The sequence below is a fragment of the Panthera pardus genome, unplaced genomic scaffold (genome assembly GCF_024362965.1).
Source record: "Panthera pardus isolate Hobbes unplaced genomic scaffold, ASM2436296v1 HiC_scaffold_24, whole genome shotgun sequence".
NCBI lineage: Eukaryota > Metazoa > Chordata > Mammalia > Carnivora > Felidae > Panthera > Panthera pardus.
In genome coordinates, this window is record NW_026526810.1 from 113,844,754 (window position 1) to 113,866,469 (window position 21,716).

The 21,716-nt window shown below is 47.7% G+C and overlaps 1 protein-coding gene across 1 annotated transcript in view; it reads left to right on the forward strand.

Annotated features, from left to right (window-relative positions):
• The window catches only part of TMEM63C (transmembrane protein 63C), a 129,438-nt gene that overhangs the window by 25,412 nt on the left and 82,310 nt on the right, over nt 1-21,716 (forward strand). The window lies entirely within an intron of this gene.

Below are 21,716 nucleotides of genomic sequence, written 5' to 3' on the forward strand. Positions count from 1 at the left end.
CTTTTCCCCTGGAGTGGGCTGGGGCGCTCTGCCGACTTCAGCCACCAACTGGGGGGATCTGGATTCAGCGCTGATGTGGATGTGTTAGCCGTCATCTGCTCCTTCCTTCCCTGCTCCCCACTCTCTCGGAAGGAGGGAGGCCTGGGGGGGGGGGGTGCTGAGAGCTCAGTTTGCCAGGGGCAACACCCATAATGATCCACGTTGTTGTGTACAGAGGCGTTGAGAGCCCCAACTCTGGAGCCTGTCTGCCTGGGTCTGAATATCCCCCATCCACGGCCGTGTGATCTTCACATTCCAGTTTCCTCATCTGTAAAACAGAGATGTGAGGATTATGTGACAATATATGTAAAGCCGTTAAACAGGGCCTGCCCGTGGCAAGCTCTATTTGAGTATTAGTTCATAATTACTGCCACTGTTTACTGGGCTCTTGTTACGTACCAGACACTGTGCTAAGCCTTTAGCATAAGACAGCTTTGTTAATCCTCAGCAGAAGTTCAGTCATCCCCATTGTGCGGATGAGGAGGTTGAGGCACAGAGAAGCTAAGTCACACACCCAAGGTCATACAGCGGAGAAGTGACAGAGCCTGGGTTCGAACTAATGCATATGCCTTCAGCCTCTAGACACCCGGAATCACCCTGAGACCCAGGGGGAGCTCTCATTTGGGAGAAGGGAGGACAGCAGAAGGTTTTATCCGGACCAGAAGCTCATGCCTAGAGCCCCACCCCTTGCCCCCTGTTCCTATGTCCTTCCTCTTCCTGACTCTACTATTCTGAGGTGGGTACTGAGAGGCACCAAGAAGGTGGGGACACCTGGCCCCGTGCATTTCAGTAGGGATGAGGAGGAAGCAGAGAAAGCTTTAGATACACTGCAGGCATAATGGTGTCACCACTACCCCAATTTCCTGGGCTGTCATAGCTCACTCATCTGGCCTATTCCTCTCCTCTGGGTGAAGGCTAAATTAATAAATAAATGTTTATTGCTTTCTCATCTGGTTGATTAATACAAGGGCAATCCCTCAAAATGAGGACAGTATATTTATCAGCTCGGCCTATAGTTTTGAATCAGCAGACACCGTTTTCTCTGTGTTTTATCAGTATACATCAAAATAAAAAGGGGGCCAGGAAACCTTTTTATATTCTGAAGGGGTCTTACATGTAAGCAAAAGCATAGCTTGCTAAGGGCTGGTCTCTGAGAATCTGGTAGCCCTGTGACTCTGGGGGCTACAGGGCAGACACAGAGAAGCACAAATAGCCTTTTTCCCTTTAGAGCTGCTTTGTGTAGAGATCATGGCTGTCTGGGCCCTCTTTGTAAGCTCTGCTGGCCCCCGCCACTGGCTGGGGAGGGAGGGAGGCCGGAGTGCTGGGTTTGGGCTATATTGATTGAAGATCTCCATTCCTTAAATACCTTGAGAGTCGCGCAGTATTTCTAATTTTATTTTGCATATGGGTGTGTGGTGGGAAGGTGTGCGTCTGGATTTGCGTGTGTGTGTGTGTGTGTGTGTGTGTGTGTGTGTGTGTGTGTGGAGGAAGGGAGAGAGAGAAGATGTCAGTGGGGGAAGGGAGCACTCAGCCAGGAAAGAGTCTGGCTGTGGAAACGCAGATGGGCAAGAACAATTACTTGTGTAGAAATATAGTTTATCAACAGGAGAAGACATTAAAGCTTCAGATCTCCAGCTAGCATCTCCTCAGTGCCCCCCACCTTAGTGAACTGAGTAAGAGGACGTACAGCCAAATGTTATTTTGTTTTTCTAAAATTGGTGCTTATCCCTGACAAAATCAGTAGGGAAGCCAATTTGAAAACCTCACCTCGATTCTGGACCCATCGGAATTAAGCAGACCAAGAATGAACAACTTTACTGCTACTTCCCAGCTGTGGGACCTTGAGCAGGTCACTTAACCCCTCTGTTCTCAGTCTTCTCACCCATAAAATGGGATGAAGATGTTACCTCGTGGTGATGATCAAATGGGATAATGTAATTTAAGCACTTCTGTCCTGGCAGGAGATTGGACAGTGTTAGCTTCTTCTCTTCCTATCTGTCTTCTGGGCCCTTATCTCTACCCACCAGAATATCTTGCCTTTCCAGCTAAAATGAGAGCTCTCTATGTTGGAAATGTTTTGGGGTCTCTTCCATGTCTCCTAAAATGGTTATTTGCCTCGCAGAGACACTGAGTAAAAGTATACTGACTGATGAGTTGATACTGGTCTCTCTCTGAGAGGAAAAGCTGTGTTCCAAGGTCTTTGGAATATCTGCTAAGGACACAGACGCCATTGATCTTGCATCCTGCCACTACCCACGCCCCCCCCCCCCCCAACTATGGTCTCATCGTCCATAAACAGCATCAGAAAATAATTTATAAACTACACTCTCCATTGCCCTTGTCATATATTCTTAGAGTTAAGCTATGACTATATCTGCGGGCGGGCCCAAGGGAGCAGGAACAAGACAGGCATCTGATAGCTGCCGAGCACTTTCCCAGAAATACGTGCCATAAATCTTGCTATTTGGTGCTATTATTTGAATAAAATGAATTCCCTCCCAAGCGGCTATCTTCCCTTTTGCCTCAACATGTTGTGTACCCAGAGAGGAACTCTGTGCAGCAAGCGGCATCTCCCCTGGGCCGGGAACCCCACACACATGTGTATCTGGCCCTATAACTCCCAGCTGTTTGGGATGGAAAACATTCCAAGATGCAAGGGGCCACAAAGAAGGAGGCCGTGGGGATTTTCTTTCATTCTCATACCCTTATATCATATTGATTAGGGTGAAGATAAACTGGGGTCTTAAGGTTAACTGGTACCCTGAAATTAAGATTTTAATAGACATCTTCAGACAGGATGTTTTTTGCTGCAGATAGCAAGTCATAGCCAGGGGCAACCACAAAGTGCTCCCCGAGTCTCAGAAGGCTTAGTGAGACACCATCCCTGCCTGCCTGGATCCAAAAAGCATATAAGGGTCATCTTTGTCTTATCAAACCCAATACATGGAATTTGGATTATCACAGAATTTCTATTTGGAGGGGGTAAGGTTCTTGGCTGACGATGTCTTCATTTTAGCAATAACACGTTACTTTGATGTAGTAAAGTGCTTTGCAGGTTGTAAAGTACATCCACAAAATTAAAATTTTATTCTATGAGTCTCTCAACAGCCCTGTAAGCTAGCTGGGACAAAAATTATTAAGCCCATTTTTCTTAGGAGGAAACTGAGTTCAGAGACTTGCTCCGTGTTAATTTGCAAGCCTTGTCTATGTTTGATTTAAAATGTAACTCAACATGCAAGAATCTCACTAATACTCAACTTTTTTGGAACATCTCAAGTGCATAAAGGAAGCAGGTATATGACACAGTCCTTCAGAATAAAAGACCTGAATGATCTTCCTTTACGTGAGATATTTATATAAAGCTACATAAATAAAATAAGGCAAAGTAAGCCCGCAGCACATTAATCAAATGTTCTCAAGCATTCTGCTGTTTGTGGTGCTGGAGAGCGTGTATGGAATTAGGAGCCTTGATGCTCTTCGGCAAAGCCTACGTGTCAAGGTGAGAACAGCAGGTCTGAATGTCACCCTTGGGGTGACGGGTAGCCCCGGCAGTCTCCCTGGTGATTGATGCATAAGAGTGGAATTCTTGGCTTGGCTTGACAGCACCTCCTTTAGAGTGTTCAGGCGGTGGAAAAACAAATGTGATCTTTTACCAATTAGGCATGGTTTCCGGGTCCTGGTAGGGAGGCCTGTGCCTGTGGGCCAGTGTGCAGCTTAGCCAAGGTGGTGGCAGCAGGATTGATTGATTGGTGCTTTGGTCTCAAAGTGTGCAGGAGGTGGGGGGCGGGGAGCGGAGTGGAGGGGGAGGAAGAGGGGGCATAGGCAGGGAAAAGAGGAGGTGGGCAGAGAGCAGAGGGGAGAAGAAAAAGAGAGGAAAGGAGAGGGGCTGAGGGAGAGCACACTCATTTGTCTGACACAACCTCAGTATGTCTTCATGATGGAGGACGCTCAGGGGCGCGGGGGGAGATCCGCTGTCTCCATGGAGAGCGCTGCAAGGCCAGGTGTCCAGGATGGGAGGGAATGAGGCTGAAGGTTGACATCTCAATCAGAGGAGGAGGGAGGTGAGACCAGGAGAGGCACTGCAGTGCCCTTGGCTGCTTGTAAGACTCTCGATATGTTGTAATGGTCGTAGAGAAGCGGGCAGCCCAGACCTCACACCCCTGAACCCCTCTGCCTCCGTCTCCCCCAGTGCTCCAGCAGAGATGGCCCAGGGCCCAGGGCCCAGGAGAGAGGCAGTGTGGTGTGATTGGAAAAAAAAAAACAAAAAACAACCATGACCATTTGGTGTGAGCTTTCCGTGTCCGCTGGCCTTGGCCTAAATCCCTGTGTTCCTATTTACTTGCTGTGTGATCTTGAGCACCTTCCTTAGCCTCTCTGAGCCTCAAATTCTCTGTCCGTTCTTAACTTGCATTTTGTCATCAATTTTACATGACAAAGATGCCAACTCAATAGGCCCTGGGCTTTCTACTTAAATAATCCAACTACCGAATCATCTTGCATGCTTCCTAACACTACTGCCTCTGCGATGATCTTGTTTGTGTGTTTCTTTACTTGTTTACTGTTTGTTTCTTTTCATCTGATAGACTATAAACCCCTTAGGGCAGGGACTTACCCATTAGCTTTGCCTCTGTAGCTAGGACCCAGCACAGAGCCTGGCACACAGTAGGTACTCAGTAAATATTGGAATAAATAAGAGACAGTCTGGGGGACAAAAAGCATGAGGGACTGACATGGGGTGTAAAAAATACCTTGATTGTGGTGATAGTTACAGGACTATATGTGTACCAAAACTTATAGAACTGTACCTGTCAAAAGGGTGGATGTTACTATATGTAATTATACCCTTAATATCTGATCTTTATTTTCATTTATTTATTTTTATCTTAGAGAGAGTGTGTGTGGGGGGTGGGCAGTGAGAGGGACAGAGAGAGAAAGAGAGAGAGAGAGAATGCCAAGCAGGCTCCATACTCAGCACAGAGCCCGATGCGGAACTCTGTCCCACAACCCTGGGATCGTGACCTGAGCCAAAATCAAGAGTCGGACATTCAACTGGCTGGGCCACCCATGTGCCCCCTGACTTTAAAAAATAAACTATAGGGAGCAATGGATCAACAGAATTCAACTAATAAAGACTCATTTTTACTGACACTCATTACGTGTCAGGCTGAGAGGGGGCCAAGTGCCTTTGCATTGGTTAACTCATTAAATCCTTGCAACAACTCTGCCTCAAGGAAGTCTGACTCTACGTATTTTGTAGAGGGGAAATGGAGACTCAGAGTGGTTACAAGATTTGCCAAGATTGCAAAGCTCGCTGGCGGCAGAAATGAAATCCAGGTCACATGACTCCAATGCCCAAGTCTCACCCAATGGGGTTTCTTCTGTCTCTCACCCCTAAACCCTCACACTGACAGAAATACAGAGGCTGTTTTCCTTATGGCAGAGTCACATGTTATGCTGATGTTTACGATGTTCATCTCTTACGCTTTCGCATGAATTAGCCAGTCAAAATCTTTTCTTAGTGAAACAGGGCGTAGAGAGAATGGGCTTTTGTCTGGAGATCAGGATTGGGGTGGGATGTGGCATAGAGTTAATACAAACAGGCCTGCAGGAGGGCGTGGGAGGGTCTGATGGGACCAGAAGATAAAAGGGAACCAAAGGAGAGGGTGTCCAGAAGAGCGGTGAGAAGACAGTCTCCGGGGTCCGATGATCTGGGTTCAGATTTCAGTTCCACTAGTCACCTGTGCAACCTTGAGCAAGTCAGTTGACCTTTCAGTGTCTCAGGTTCCTGATCTGTAAAACAGGGTGAATTGTAATTCCCACCTCATAGGGTTGCCATGCAGATTAAACAAGATAACATCTGCAAAGCACTTACGATAGTGGCTGGCATAGTAAGTATGAAACAAGTGATAGCCATTGTACCTGATCTTAATTAATTAAACACTGGTGTAAGCCAGGATGGAAGTTCACTTCAGTCTCACATAAATGAAGTTTAAAGGAGCCAGTCCAAGGCTGCTATGGACATTTCATGATCATGTGGGACCCAGATTCTTTCTCTTGTGTTGCCCTGTCATCCTGATGTCCCCTCCTGCCTCATGGCCCAGGATGGGCCAGCCATCATGTCCATATTCCAGCCAGCAAGAAGGAGACAAAGAGAAAGGACATACCCCTCTCCTCAAGGACATTTCCTGGAAGTTAGAATACATCTACTTACCTCTCACCAGCCAGGACTTAGTCACGTGGTCACACCTAGCTACAGGTACCTATGTAACCAGCTAACATTTCTGAGTTGTACTGATAAAGAGGAAAAGGAAAATTAATTTTGGGGCCAACTTTTGAAAAGTTCTGAGGGTAAAGCTGAAGAGCATATTTTGACCAGACCCTAAGCTCAAAGCCAGATTTCGTCTTCTACTATGGAAAAGTTTAGACACATCAAGTTGTCTGTCCCCCAAGTCCCAGGACAGAAGCAAGAGTTTCCTGGCACTTTCGGTCACTTAAAGATTCCTGTTTCCCGGGGCCCCTGGGTGACTCAGTCGGTTGAGTGTCTTACTTCGCCTCAGGTCCTGAGCTCATGGTTCATGGGTTCGGTTTGTAGGTTTGAGCCCCCCATCGGGCTCACTACTGTCAGCGTGGAGCCTGCTTTGGATCTTCTGTCCCCCCTCTCCTTCCCCCTCCCTGCTCACTCTCTCTCTCTCTCTCTTTCAAAAATAATAAATACATTTTTTAAAAGATTCCAGTTTCTCATTGGTCAAATGGGGCTACGACCTCTGCCTTTTCCCACTCTCCCACTGACCCTTGCCTTCCTCTGGGCATTTCTCCTCATAGAAACAAGCCCAGGAAAAGCAGCTCCAGCCTGGCAAAGGCTTGACCTCAAATGAACATAGACAATGGGTGCTACAGGCAGCTATGGTCAGTGTCCTAGGCCATCTGGCCAGCTCAGCAAGCAGGACATCTGGCCCTGATGATACAGAGAGAGACAGAAAGGATGTACTTTAAATATTTTTTTATTTAAAAAAAACCATATGAGTGGGGTGCCTGGGGTTAAGCGTCTGACTCTTGGTTTTGGCTCAGGTCATGATCTCACATGCGTGGGATCAAGTCCCATATCGGGCTCTGTGCTGACAGAACTGATTCTGCTTGGGATTTTCTCTCTCTCCTTCTCTCTCTGACCTTCCACCACCCACAAGCACGCGCTCTCCCTCTCTCTCAAAATAAATAAGTAGACTTAAACAAAAAACCTATGAGTAACATTTTTTGCATGAAAATTTGAAGTTGTAATTAAAAATAAGTCAGAAATCCTTTGATCCTAAACCTAAAGATAATGATCATTAATATTCTGTATGTGCCTTTCAATCTTCTATTTATTCAGATTTTTTTCCTTTTAATTATAAATTTGGGCTCACATCTTCATCCTCTTTTATAACCAGCATTTAAAATTCCACCATAGTGGGGCACCTGGATGGCTCAGTTGGTTAGGCGTCTGACTCTTGGTTTCAGCTCAGCCATGATCTCAAGTTTCGAGTTTGAGCCCCACGTCAACCTCTGTGCTAAGCCTGCTTGGGATTGTCTCTCTCTTCCTCGCTCTCTGTCCCTCATCTGCTCATGCTGTCACTGTCTCAGAATAAATAAATAAACTTTAAAAATAAATAAAATTCCACAGTAGTAAGACAATCTTCCCATGTTGATAAACACACTTCTCCCACATCATTTTTAATAGACAGCTTGATTGCTTCTCTTACAGAAGGGACACAGTTTAGTAGGGATACACCAAAATTTGGCTTTGAACTTAGTGTCTCGTCAAAATATACTCTTCAGCTTCAGCTTCAGTCTTGGTCTTTGAAAGGCTGAATAGCTCAAGTTCAGACTTCAGTGTCATTTCTGAGTTCCCTAGACTTGTGTACGATTCATGATCCCGTGACCATATTACATAATCTTTGTATCCAAGAAACATAATAACCTCTGTTATACACACATGGCATGTCATTTGGATTTACTGTTAATAATTAGTTTCAAATGTAGATAACCTTCCACATGTGGCTTGTAATGAATATCTTCTTTTATGCTTTATTTGTTGAAATCCTATCAGCCAGCTAAAGCTTAAATGTGTATTTATTATTACAAGGGTGAAATGCTGTATTGCTTATGACAGTTATAAACACTGTCCCTTTTATGTTAAAATTTTCCCAGCGTTAAATATAGAAGGAAACATTGAAAACTGATACAAATATTGAGATGCATGCCCGCCAGATGCTTTCAGAAGATACTTTTTTGGGGCAACAACAATAAAACATTAAAGTAATAATATGAAGCAGATAATGGAAATTAGATTATATAATAGTTCTAATCTTTGTAGAATTGCTTGGGATGCTAGCATTTGTAACACTGAACAAAATAATCTTTACAAATGTCAATTTTTTAGTTACTGTATTCTAGTTAGGCCATAAGGCTTTAGTAAAAAAGCCCAGTTGTGGATATCTTTACAATTCGTCTTGTAAAGATAAACTAAAAGATATCTGTAAAGATAAAAACAGGATGTCAACCAACCTCCCAATTTCATAAGGAAGAAAGCCTCTATCACATGTAACAATATCCATGGTGAATCATATTTGACCCAATGTGGAGAGGAATATAAAGACTTTGAAGAGAAGAAGAAATTATTGGAAAAAGTGAGGATCCCACTCCTTCACCGTCATCAGTCAAAAAGAAGCTTTGATTTATGAACACAAACATGTCTATAAGATACAGCGTAGGAGCAAGCCAGCAACTACTGGTACAAGGGGACAATTGTGCCTGCCCTGTCGTGTTAAACTGCACAGCGTTGACAGTGCAATTCATCAATAATGAAGTTATCATCAGGAACAGTTTCCGATAAAATTTTAGATGTACTCCTTTATCGAAAATATTTGCCCCATGAAGGCGATCGTAGGCATTGGCCTAGACTTCGGCTGAATACTGATCTTAACACTTGGCCACCTGGCATCCAGCCAAAATGTGTCTTGAGCGCATCTCTAACTTCAGATTACTTCCGGTTTCTCACTATTATTAGCAACATTGCGATGAGTGTCCTAGCACAAACAACTCCATGGGGCTCTATGATTATTTCTTTGGCTGGGTTCCTAGTAGTAGAGTGGCTGGATCAAAAGGATCCCTATTGCCAAACTACCTTCCAGAAAGTTTGCACCAACTTGCCTCCCGCAAGAGGAGGGGAGTAGGGAGAGATCGTATCCTGGCTCCTCATCAGCTACGGCACCTGCATTTTCAACCTCCCGCAGCGGTTGGCAGTTGGGTGGTTGAGAGTAGCATCCTTCAGACGGCTCCAAACCCTTCTGGACCCCATCATTGTGATTACAGCTGTAATTCATTTTGTGTTTATCTTCTCTCTGGCATTATGGTAGACTCCTTGGGTGCCTTTTTGGACTTTTTTGGGTCACAACGATCACGAAAAGTAAATGTTGCTGGCCTAAATTTATAGATAAGGAAACTGAAGCTCAAGGGTTGGGTGGCCCTGCTCCTAACCCTGATGGAAGTTTCCAGAAGCCTGACGAAGCAATACTCTGAAAGCCTTCTCTTGTAGGTAAATGAAGCCTAGAAGGTCCGATCCCCATGACCCCAGCTATTCAACCCCAGGGGAACTAGAGCAGTCCCCAAGTCCTCCTAGCTGTATCCATTTCCAGCCAGGGTTTGAATGTGGAAGAAAGGTGAAAGCCAGTGCTTACTGAACCCTGCCTCTGCTCTGGGCTTGGCTGTGTGCTAGGCACTTTACATGGATTCACGTCCAGGGCTTCTTGGTGGTTGCTGAAGGAAACTGTGTCCGAGTGTCTGCCCTCCCCAAGTGAGCTGCCCGCCTGCCTGGTGTGTGTGTGTGTGTGTGTGTGTGTGTGTGTGTGTGTGTGTGTGTGATAACAGACTAACAGCACCAGGAGCAGGTCAAGATTATTGGCTACTGAGTCCTCCACCACAACAGGTTGGCAGCTGACCACTTGGGGGGACGGGGTAAAAAGAGTGACCACGTGCCAGGGACTTGCTCTACATTATCTCATGTAGGTTTCAAACTGCCTGGTGAGATAGGATCCACATTTTACACAGGTGGGACCAGAGGCTTAGGAAATGTTCCAGAGCTCACAGCTAGTAAATGGCGAAGGACCCAAATAATCCAGGATAGATGCACATACTTTCTCTGATCCAGACAGGAAAACATACTTCGATACATTTCTATAACCCTTGTAAGAGCCTGAAGCCTTGAGAAAGAAACAAGGAGCCTTCAGAATCCCCCCAGGAGCAGGAAGGCTGTTGTTCTGAGGCCTTGCGGAGGAAGAATGTACTGTCCCCGAGCTGAGGGGGACGCACGAGGGTAGACAGCCTTGGGCAGGTGCTGCAAGCGACCTTCTAGCCTGAAGCAGAACTGCCTGGGCTGCGTGGGTGGTGGCAGAGGAGTGTTGTCCTTGCACGTGAGGACCTGCCTCCTCCTTCCTTCCCTTTTCCACTTCTGGAACCCAGGAACTGAGACCTGAAAGCCTAGAGGCCTGAAAGCCTAGAGGAAGGAGCCAGCCTGCTGTCCTCACTGGCATCCTTCAGCAGAGACACACACAGCACCTGTGGGCAGCCAGACCCCAGAGTCAAACAGATCTGGGTCTGATCTGATTCAGTCACTCTCCAGTTACATGACCCTGAGAAAGTTACTTGCTCTCTGAGGCTCAATTTAAATCACAGAATGTGGGCAGAGTCATCGTTCCTCATCAGTGGCTATAAGACTGAGTGAGCAAAGGCTCCCACCCCATTGCTGCCTCAGTCAGAAGCCAGCCCCCGACTCTCTCTAGTCCCCACCTATGCAAGGAGCCTGTCCTGGGCAGCGTCCTGGGACCCCTGGAGCTCCGAGGACCCACCTGGGTGGGTGGGTCCAGATCCTATCCAAAGTCTTGTAGACTGCACACTCACTCTAACCTTCAGACTAACCACAGCATATGCTGTGGCCCCACCTGGAACACACTTCCTGCCCCTGTGTCTGCCTTATTGTGCTCACACTTTATGCTTCACATAGCTTCATGCTTCTCCAGGAAACCTCCCCTAAGCCTCCAAGTCCAGCTGACACATGTCCTACCACCATATCGTACCAAGTTTTAATGGCCTGGTTGATTGTCTTCCATTGGACTGTGAGCTCAGGAAGGGCAGGGACTAGCTTCTGCCTATGTTGTACCCGCAGTGCCCAGTGGATAGATGCTCAGGGTAGATGTTCAGGACATGTGCACAGAATAGCAGAATTGAACAGAGGATGAATGGATGCTTACACGGTTCTGGATGGAGTACCTGTGGGAGACAGACCACTATAGACTCTCTGAACCAGGGCCTCCCAAACAGGAAAGAAGAGGCCAGGACTTGAACTATCATGGTAGCAGTGACCCTGTCTTTTATTCTTTCCGGCAAAAGAAGATACATCTAAGTTCTCTCTGTCCAGTTGTTCAGGTTCTGTACTTTACAATTCCGGGGGCACATTTTTCACATTTCATAGATCTGTGTGGCTATTGCAACAATTTTCCAGCAGATGGCAGTAAAGTATCTTAAATTAAGGGTGCTTTTTGCTGTTTGTGCAAATGCACTGTTTGGGCTATCTGTGGTGCTGGGGTGCAGCTGTCTCCTGTCCCTCCAATCTGCTGAGAAACTGCCTGACACCCTTTCCCAGCCTTGTCCCTCCTCCTCTTCGCTTCAATGTTTTACAAAACCACACCCAGGACCTCAGCTTTGGCCTGAGAACTTCAGCAGAACTTCTGACATTAGAGTCAGAAATCCCACCTGCACCCGTCGCTCCAGAGAAGGTAATGTTCGTGATTGGAAACCTTGGGCTCAAGTCCCAGCTGCTGTATTTCCTAGTGAGTGATCTGGGGCAAGTGACCTTGCGGTTCTGGGACCTAGCTTTCTCTTCGGCACAGAATGCAGTAACATCCCTGCCCCTGAGGCTGTGAAGAACAAACACTACCCTGAACGTGCCCACACTTCACCACCGGTAACGCACCTCTGCCCAGGAGTATCCTGCATTGATAAAACGCTGGACTCTTCACACTACCCTGGGAGGATATATTGGGGCGGGGGTGTGTCACAAGCCACGTGACTCCTGTCTTGTCACTCTCCCCCCACAGGGTCGTCTTCTCCTAGGGAATCCCTTTCCCAGCCTCCAGCACCAATCCATCACCCTTCAGGGGCTTTGGCCACCACTGCAGTCTCCGCTCCAAACTCCTTAGTAGAGTCACAGTCAGTAGGCCAGTGAACAAATATTTATTGAGCACCTACTATGGGCCGGGCTCTGTGCAAGTCTCTACCCTCTACTCCCTTACGGTCGCATGACGGGCAATAAAATTAGTATAGTTGCCATCTTGTTCCTGAGTCATCAGACCCCATCCCATTCCTCTGGGACTCTAAGAAGAAAGAATTCTTGCCCAGTCTCACCTGTCTAGTTCTCAGGCCACGTAATGACTGGGTTCTGTAAATACCATTTTGGCCCCAACCACCACAAGTCTCCTCCGAGGTCCAGACCAAGAGAGGCTCAGCTGGGGTTTTCCGTGCCCTTCTCATACTGGGGCAAGGTTTGGGAAGCAGCAAACAAACTCACCATGGGTTTCACCTCAGTTTGGTCTGGCTGTGAAGAGACAAGAAACCCAAAGTAGTTGTGGCCTAGACGAGATAGACACTCATTGCTCTCATGTGCAAATGAAGTCTAGAGACAGGCAGTCCAGAGCTAACATGGCCATTGTACAGTGTCGGGAAGGACTCAAGCTCTTTCCAGTACCCTGTTCTGTCATCTGTCGGGGGTAGTCCTCACAGTGGAGGTAGCATTTCAGGGCTGGCAAAGCCCTTCCTTTATGATATCAGGACTCAGGCCCCTTCTATAACATTTCCCTACCATTCGTAGCATGCAGCTCCCACTTCATGGTCTAAAATGGCTGCTTGAACTCCAGCCATCAAGTCAACATTCCACAGCAGGAATTAGGAAAGACAAGTGAGCAAGGACATGCCCTCTCTGCCTAAGGACACTCCCTGGAACTTATTCATGATACTTCCATTTATTTCCCATTAGTTAGAACTGAGTCACATGATCGGATCTAGATGCAAAGAAGGCTAGGAAATAGTCCTTATTTCAGATGTGTTCAATTCCTAAGGGAGAAAAAGAGCATGGTTATTGAGGAACCCTAAGAATTCTCTAGCACATCTTACCTGTGAAGTACCAATTCCTGCCTACAGGAGGTCCCTGGCATAGATTAACCAGGACAATAACTCAACAACCATAAGATCACAGAACAAGAATAATGGAAAGACAGTAACAACGTAACTTCCTCTCTGTGTGTAAATACCATTTACATATCCCTGTTGCCAACATTCAGCACCGCAAACCCCCAGCTCTCAGCTGCCCAGTCCTGTTCCTGCAGGTTCAGCTTTAGCATCCCTTCCCCCACCCCTGAGACAAACCCTCCCATGCACCCGACACTGCCCCTCCTCCCTCCCTAGAGTGGAGTTTGGCTGAAGAGAAGGTGTGGGGCGCAGTGACGGGGAGGCCCTGTGACAGCACAGGAGCGGTGGCGGTTGCCTTGGTGAGCTGGGCAGAGGTTTTTAGAATGCTGCTAAATGTGTTTTCCTGACCTGCCACCGCCTACTCTTTCTGGCTTAGGAGAACTTCTTGGGAGCTGAGGCCCCCTGGTCCCACCTTGTTATCTCCCCCTGCCACCCTTTTGAAATATTCATTTGCCCGTTGACTACCTCTTCCCTTAAGAAGGGGCTCTCAAGCCCTCAGACGCCCCAGGGCGAGGAATGAGGAAGGGGACAGTAACAGTTTTCCCTGCACCCTCATGCCAGCCCTGTGCCTTAGGAGCCTCATCCCCATTTGAGAGATCCAACCTCTGGGCCCGAGGGCCACAAGGCAGTGGCCCCGGTCAGCCCGCTCACGGTGGAAGCACTGAGACTAGAGCCAGCTCTGTGACTCCCAAGCCACTGCATCTTCGTGAGTTATGCGTCCCAGGTAGGGTTCTGATGGCGGAATTTTAAGCAGACTGTCAGATGTGTTTGCTGTACTGACTGTCCCCTCCAGCTCTTCAGGGAGAAGTCTGAAGCAAGGAGAGAAAATATGACCCAGCTGGGAATGTTGGCAAAAAGCCACGGGCCCGGCCTGTGGTTTGAGCGGTCACGGGACACAGATTGCTGTGGGCACCCCTGCCTGCTCCCCTTGCCTGTCTGCCCCACGCTCCCCGGGCATCTTGCCCACACCCTGATCCCTGATGTCCAGGGACACTGACTCTGCCCCCTCTTCAATCCCTCCAGGCCCAGAAAAATCACCCCTCCGCTCAGCAAAGGAGGCCGCATCCACATACCCTTGCATTCAGCTCCCTGTTCCTCCCCGCAGGCTGGTCATCCTCCCTCCCTGCATCTCAGTCCCAGGGCTGCTGGATCAGGGAAGTGCCTGGAACTTTCCAGAAGGCCGTAGAGGGGAGGGTGCCCTCTCGCCTCCCCCAGAGCCAACTCTGCAGAGTCTGCACATGGAGGCCCGTCCTCGTGGCCCGCTTCTCTATCGGCACAGTTTGTGCAGCACTCCCTCCCGGAGGGGGCAGGGGGTGAGGCTGTTAGGGGTGGAGGCCATCTCAGCCCACATCCTGGAAAACCCACTTGGGACCAGGAGTTGGATGTTCTTGTTTGGGAGTTGGATGTTCTTGTTTGTTTGTTTTATTTTATTTTAAAATTTTATTTTTAAGTAATCTCTAGACCCAGTGTGGGGCTGAAACTCACAATCCCCAAATCAAGAGTCACATGCTCCACTGATTGAGCCAGCCAGGCTCCCCAAGAGCTAGATGTCCTGCTAGTTTATCTGCATAGCCCCGCTCCCACAAATACACTCTTACTCGTGCACACAAGCATGCTTGTACTCCAACATTCACAAACAGACCTGCACACACACACACGTGCACGGGACCCTTAGTTTAAATTCTTCTAAGACAGTATACTCTTGGGTGTCAGAGTCTGAGCTCTGAAGTCACATACGAAGTTTGCTTTTATATACTGCATTGTGGTTTTTAAACAATGACTTCTCATTTTCAGAGGGCAATATACGAAATTGGAACCACACATAGATGTAATAAGGAAGGGTCTTCCTCCCCCTCACTGTTCCCAGTCTCTTGCTCCCCTCCCCAGAGACAGCCATTGTCACCACTTCTTTGTGTCGCCTTCCAGAGCTCGTTCGCAGATGAGAGTCTATAAGGCTGCTCACTCACACGCGGGCGCACACACACACACACACACACACACAGGGGAGCCCACGGGCGCACTGCTTTGCACTCTGCTTTATTTTGTTTACGCAAATGCACCACTTGGGCCACGCCGGGTGCATCTGTCTACCAGCCCTCCAAGCTGCCAAGTTGCCAGTTGCCCAGCACCCTTTGCCAGCCCGATTGCTGTACCTGGTGATTGCTCACGTTTAAGGACACACAGAGCACCTCAGCCTTTTTAATGGGGGCATGGTGTCCCATCATGCAGATACACCATGATTTATTTGATGCGCCCTACTGGGTGAGCATGAATTGTTTCCAGCTGTTACCCACAGTTTTTTTTTAAGTTTATTTATTTTGAGAGAGAGAGAGAGAGAGAGAGAGAGAGAGAGAGAACGAGCAGAGGAGGAACAGAGAGAGGGAGAAAGAGAGAATCCCAAGCAGGCTCCATGCTGTCAGCAGGGAGCCTGATGTGGGGCTCCAACTCACAAACGGCGAGATCATGACCTGAGCCAAAACCAAGAGTTGGACGCTTAACTGACTGAGCCACCCGGGCGCCCCTCTTTTTTCTACATATTTATTTATTTAAGTACTCTCTACACCCAATGTGGGGCTCAAACTCACAACCCCAAGATCAAGAGTCTCACGTTCTTTCACTTGAGCCAGTCAGGTGTCTCTGTTACCTACAGGGTACGGTTCTTTAGTGAGTGCCTGCCTGTACAATTCAGCCCGCGTGGGTGTGTGTATCCTTCAGAACTGGGTAGGAAGGAGGGACCCAGCCTCTTGTACTTCACTTTCTGAATCCATAGGTGACAATAGTTAGAACACCGGCCTCACCACGTGAAGACCAAATGAAATCAGCATGCTGAATGCCTAGCACAGCATCTGGCTCAGGGACCCAGACGTGTTAGCTCCTGAGGAGGGGAGAGGAGAGGGTAGGAATGGGGTGAGTAGGGGCCAGCTGCCCCCCAGGAGGCTGCCCAGTGCCTCTCCTCAAGGCCACCAAGTTAGATGGCAGTGGGCGTCAGCCTGGGAAGTCCTCTGCCCTGATGATGGGGTGAGGATGGTCAGGGAGATTCATACCTAGGGTGCCACAGGGAGAAGTAGGGGGCAGGAAGCCATGAGTGGCTGGGGGCCCAGCTACTGCCTTGGAGCCAGAGTGAGGGGCAGGCCTGGCTTTCCTGCTGAGTCATTCCCACTGGAGCTTTGGAGGAGGGGGCAGGCCTGCTTCCAGAGAGAGTGAGAGAGAGAGAGAGAGAGAGAGAGAGCTCTATCGTGGTGAGAGCTCTCAGGCACACACACACACACACACACACACACACACACACGCACACACCCCTCCCGGCTTAGAAAAAGGAACCCCTCCCAGCAGAGAGAGGCTTTGTTCCTCACAAGATGTAAAAGCCAAGGAGACAAAGGAAAGGCAGCTCCCAGGGCCTCTGTCCCTCAGCAGCCATTTCTCCACCCCTCTCTCTGTCCTCACCCCATTTCTACCAGCTTTCTCCTCCATCCAACCCACCCCTGCCCCTAGGGTGACTAGCCATCCTGGATGGCCCAGGATGAGGGACAAGTTGATCCCCCAACTTGTCCGTCTCATTTCCCCTCCTCATCTTGCACCTGTCCCCTGGCCCCGGGGTTACCTGTAAATCGCACCTCACAGAGGGTAGAAGCCTTCCTGCCTCTGAGGTGGTATTCTGATGTAACAGGCCTTTATGAGACTTGTCCCACACTGTGGGGGACAGAAGTGAATGAGGCTGGGGCCCCGGGTCCAGAGGGACTCACACTGCGAGGGTGAGGAGGCTAAGGTTGGAGTCCTGCCCCCAGAGCCAGCACCTGCTGGGCCCTGGGGGGCAGGGCAGCCTGTGAGAAGCAGGGTCTGGCTCGGAGGGTGGGCTGGTTGGAGGACCTAATGTTTCCTTCCATTGAAAGTGACTCTTTGTCTTAGTACAAAATCCCCAAACCCAACTGTGGTCTAACACCTAGCTCTATACCCTTCCAGACATATTGCTATTCATGTGCACCTGGTTTATGGAAAAGCCTGAAGCTGACAGGATCCAAACAGGAAATGTGTCTGCTTTGTCTCTCTAACCACAGCCTTCAACCTGATTTGCTAAATCTTTTCTGGCCCTGAACAATATTCCAGGCAGATTCCTAGTTTTCTCATCAGACTTCCTGTTTGTTTAATTATTAAAAGCCCAGGCTAATCCAGTCCAATTTAGAAATTAAGCATCAGGGCACCTGGGTGACTCAGTTGGTTAACCATCTGACTTTGACTCAGGTCATGATCTCATTCATGGTTCGTGAGTTTGAGTCCCACATCAGGCTGTCTGCTGTCAGCAGGGAGCCTGCTTCCGATCTTCTCTCTCTCTCTCTCTCTCTCTCTCTACCCCTCCCCCACTTGTGCTTTTTCTCTCTCTCTCAAAAATAAATAAACATTAAAAAATTAAAAATTAAACACCATATGCAAATCTAGGGTGATTCTCCTCCCCTGCCCCCATCAGAAGGCTTTTACCTCCAGGGTCTGGAGTTGGGATGTGATGGGGGGGGTGGGGGGATGAGAGCTGGAGAGGGGCGCAGTCACAGGTCTTGTTTTCTTGGCCAACACTCCCTGATGACCAGTGCTTCCTGGGGACAGGCTTCCAACTGGGGTGCAGCTGAGTTGTCTGGGGAGAGGCCCCTCTGCCTGGACTTTTTCCAACACACCCTGTCATCTTTAGCCCCTGGAGGCTCACCACTAGAATTCCTCTCCAGCTACACCTCCCACAGGAAACTCCTGCACCTTTGCCTGGCCAGATGGAGGCATGTGGGGTGGGGGGTGGGGTGCCCTGCACTGTCCCCAGCTCTGCTCTTCTTCTCTGTCCATTCTTCTTCCCAGGAGGCTATGGGTGGGTACCCAGCTGAGGCATGGGGTGCCAGTCCTCCCGTCACAGGTACCCTACTCGGGGAGTGATCTCTAGCAGACCCCCTGCACTCCCAGAAAGTAGAAGGGGAACCCCTGGAGCACTCCTGCCCTAGTCTGGGGTCATGTGACTTGTGCAGTCACACAGAGTCCCAGGACCATCAGTGCCCCCCATGCTTGGTCTAATGCTCTGCTGTCTTGAAATTCTTAGTAACTTTCAAACAAGGAGCTACTCATTTTCGTCAAGAATTAGGGAGCTGGTCCCACCTGGGACTGAGGGCTCAGACCATCCTCATCTGTTGGCAGAAAGAGGGAGGAACGGAGGCTCTGGTTGGAGTAGCAGGGCTGGTTCTGGAGCCTGTAAATGCCTGGGGAGTGCCACATGCCTCCCTGCTTTCCCCCTCTCCTGGGAGTGAGGGAGCCTGTCTGTGCCAGCCCCACTCCCCACCCCCCTTCCCACTCTCCATTCGGTCTCCAGTCATCATCTCCCAGGCAAATAGGATCTGAACTAATCAACATCCTGTTAGGGATACAAGCATCCTTCCACATCACACACTACCCAAATCAGGAATTGAATAGATTCAGATTAAGTGCCTTTTTTTTTTCACAACAGTGAAATCATGTTGCATATATTGTTTTATAGCCTGCTTTTTTTCACTTAACAACACACTGTAAATATGGAGAAAATTTTCGTCTACCATCTAATCTCCAGCATCTGTTTTAGTTAAATATTGCTGTGCAACAAACCACCAAAAACCCAGTGGCTCAAATCAACCACGGTTTATTGTTTCTCATTACCCTACAGGTTGCCCAGGTCCTCCCCACCATCCACGAGAAACACAGAGTCTAGAGAGAGAAAAACTCTGGTCCAGAGTTGGCTGAGCCACTTCCTGCTTGTGTGACCTTGGCCAAGTTACTGAACCTCAGGTTCCTCATCCATAAAGTGTTCTAGATGAGAACCATGATGTCTCCCTTACCTGAGATATTTTGAGGATCAAACGAGAACTGTGAAGAATGGGATCTGCCACGTAGGGTCAGCAGGAAGATTAAGAAGTCTACCAAAGGTTAGCTGCTATGTAGGCTAGTGAGGGAATTGCTGGGGCAGGGAGGGAGCGGGGTCCCCAGCCCATCAGACCGAGAGGCACAGAAGAAAGGGAGGATTCTGCAAGGACTAGAAGCATCTGAAAGGCTGCAGTGAACAGAGCTAACAGTAGGAAGCATTGCTTAGCCAAAGAGGAAATGAAATCTGGGGGAAAGAGTCGCCTTGCCACAGCATAAAGGCTCTCATGTGTTAGCCATATTTTCTGCATTCTAATAATATGCTGGTAATAAAGTCAGGAGTAAAATATACTAGAAAGCAAGTAGTGCCAGCCTCGAGGCACCAGAGTCAACAAATGACCCACGGGTGCCCACCGCCTCTATCCCTGCTCGCTCCATCATGGGACCCCCTTCGGCTGCTTCAGGAAAGAGAGAGCTGAGGCAGAGAACCAAATGCATCTCGGAGGGACAGGAGAAACAGTGCCAGGGAGCCAAAATCTAGACCCCAATGTTTTCTGTGCCCCAATATCTTATTTCAACGCTTTCATTACACTTTCAGAGATTTTAACACATACAGATTCATGTCTTTGGGCTCTTTTAAAATTTGGTAATATTTAAAACAAACAAATATAGAGAATAGCACAACAAAAACCCCATGTTCCTGTCACCAGTTTAAGAGACAAAACATGCCAATACAGTTAAACTTGCCCTGGTGTGTTCTTCCCGTCTCCTTTCCCCACCTTCTTCTCGTGGCAGGGGGGTGGGGGGGGGGACCACTATTCTATTATGTCCTTGCACTCTTTTTACTTTTTCAAATACACAAATAAATCCAAAGGAAAGGATAAGTTGCTTTATAAAGATTTGAGTTCCAGTTAAAGGCCTACAGGTTTGGATGACTTCTGGAGAGGCTGCAGGAGAAGCAGAGAGAGAAAAAAAAAAGCCTGAAAAAAAAAGGAACAGAATGTCAGTAAACTGTGACAATACCAACTGGAATAATAGATATGTAATTAGACTCTGGGGGCTGGGCAGAAACACATTTGAAAACATAATGGCTGAAATTTTTCCAAATTTGATGAAAAATCTAAGCCCATAGATCTGAAAAGCTGAATCAATGCCAAGCACGAAGAGGATCACACCAAGGCACAGTATCTTTAAGTTGCTGAAAATCAATGATAAAAAAGATTTAAAAATTTTTTTTATTTCAGAGAGACAGAGTGGGGGGGGGGGGGCGGGTAGAGGGGCAGAGGAAGAGAGAAAGAGAGAGAGGGAGAGAGTCTTAACCAGTTTCCACGCTCAGTACAGAGCCTGACACAGGGGCTTGATCCCAAAACCTTGGGATCATGACCTGAGCCAAAATCAAGAGTGAGATACTCAACAGACTGAGTCATTCAAGCACCCCTGAAAAATATTTTTTAAGGAGCCAGGGGAGGGGGGAGGGACATTATACACAAAGGAAAATATAAAAATAATCTCTGACTTTTCATTAGAAATAATACAAGTCAGCAGACTATGGAATTAAATCTTTAAGACTTATTCATTTTTTAATTAATTAACCAATTAAAGTTTTTAAAAAAATTTTTTTAATGTTTATTTATTTTTGAGAGAAAGAGAGACAGAGTGTGAGTGGGGGAGGGGCAGAGAGAGAGAGGGAGACACAGAATCCAAAGCAGGATCCAGGCTCTGAGCTGTCAGCACAGAGCCCTACGAGGGGCTCAAACCCACAAACTGTGAGATCATGACCTGAGCCGAAGTCGGACACTTAACCGACTGAGCCACCCAAGCACCCCTAAAGTGTATTTATTTATTTATTTATTTGGAGAGAGAGAGAGAGAGAGAGAGCACAAGTAGGGGAGGGGCAGAGGGCAAGGGAGAGAGAGAATCCCAAGCAGGCTCCACACTGTCAGCATGGAGTCCAATGCCCTACTGGAACTCCTGAACTGTGAGATCATGACCTGAGCCCAAATCAAGAGTTGGACACTTAACTGACTGAGCCACCCTGACGCCCCTAAATCTTTAAGATTTAATTGAGTGGAACAAAAAACTGTCAACCCAGAATTCTGTAGCCAGTGATAACGCTGAGGGAATTCATTGACGGCAGGCATGTTGAAGGCTTGAGGGAAATGATACCAGGTAGAGAAACTCAGATCCCCACAGAGAAATAAATGGAAAGAAATAAATACCAGACATGGTAAAAGTAAGAGATGTTTCCCCCTCATTAAAAGATTTATGTAAAAGAAAAATAAGAGTTTATGTAAAGCAAAAAAAGTAGCAGAGTACTATAGAGTTTATAACATATGTAGAAGTAAAATGTATGACAAAAAACACAAAGGACAAGAGAAGAGAAGGAGCTATAGTGTTGTAATTTTCTTCTGTAATCTGTGAAGTGGTATAATATTATTTGAAGGTAGACTGTGAGAAATTAAAGATGCATATTGCAAACTTTAGAGCAAACACTAAAAAAAAGAGAGAGGAATAATTATTAAGCCAACAAAAATAAAATGGAC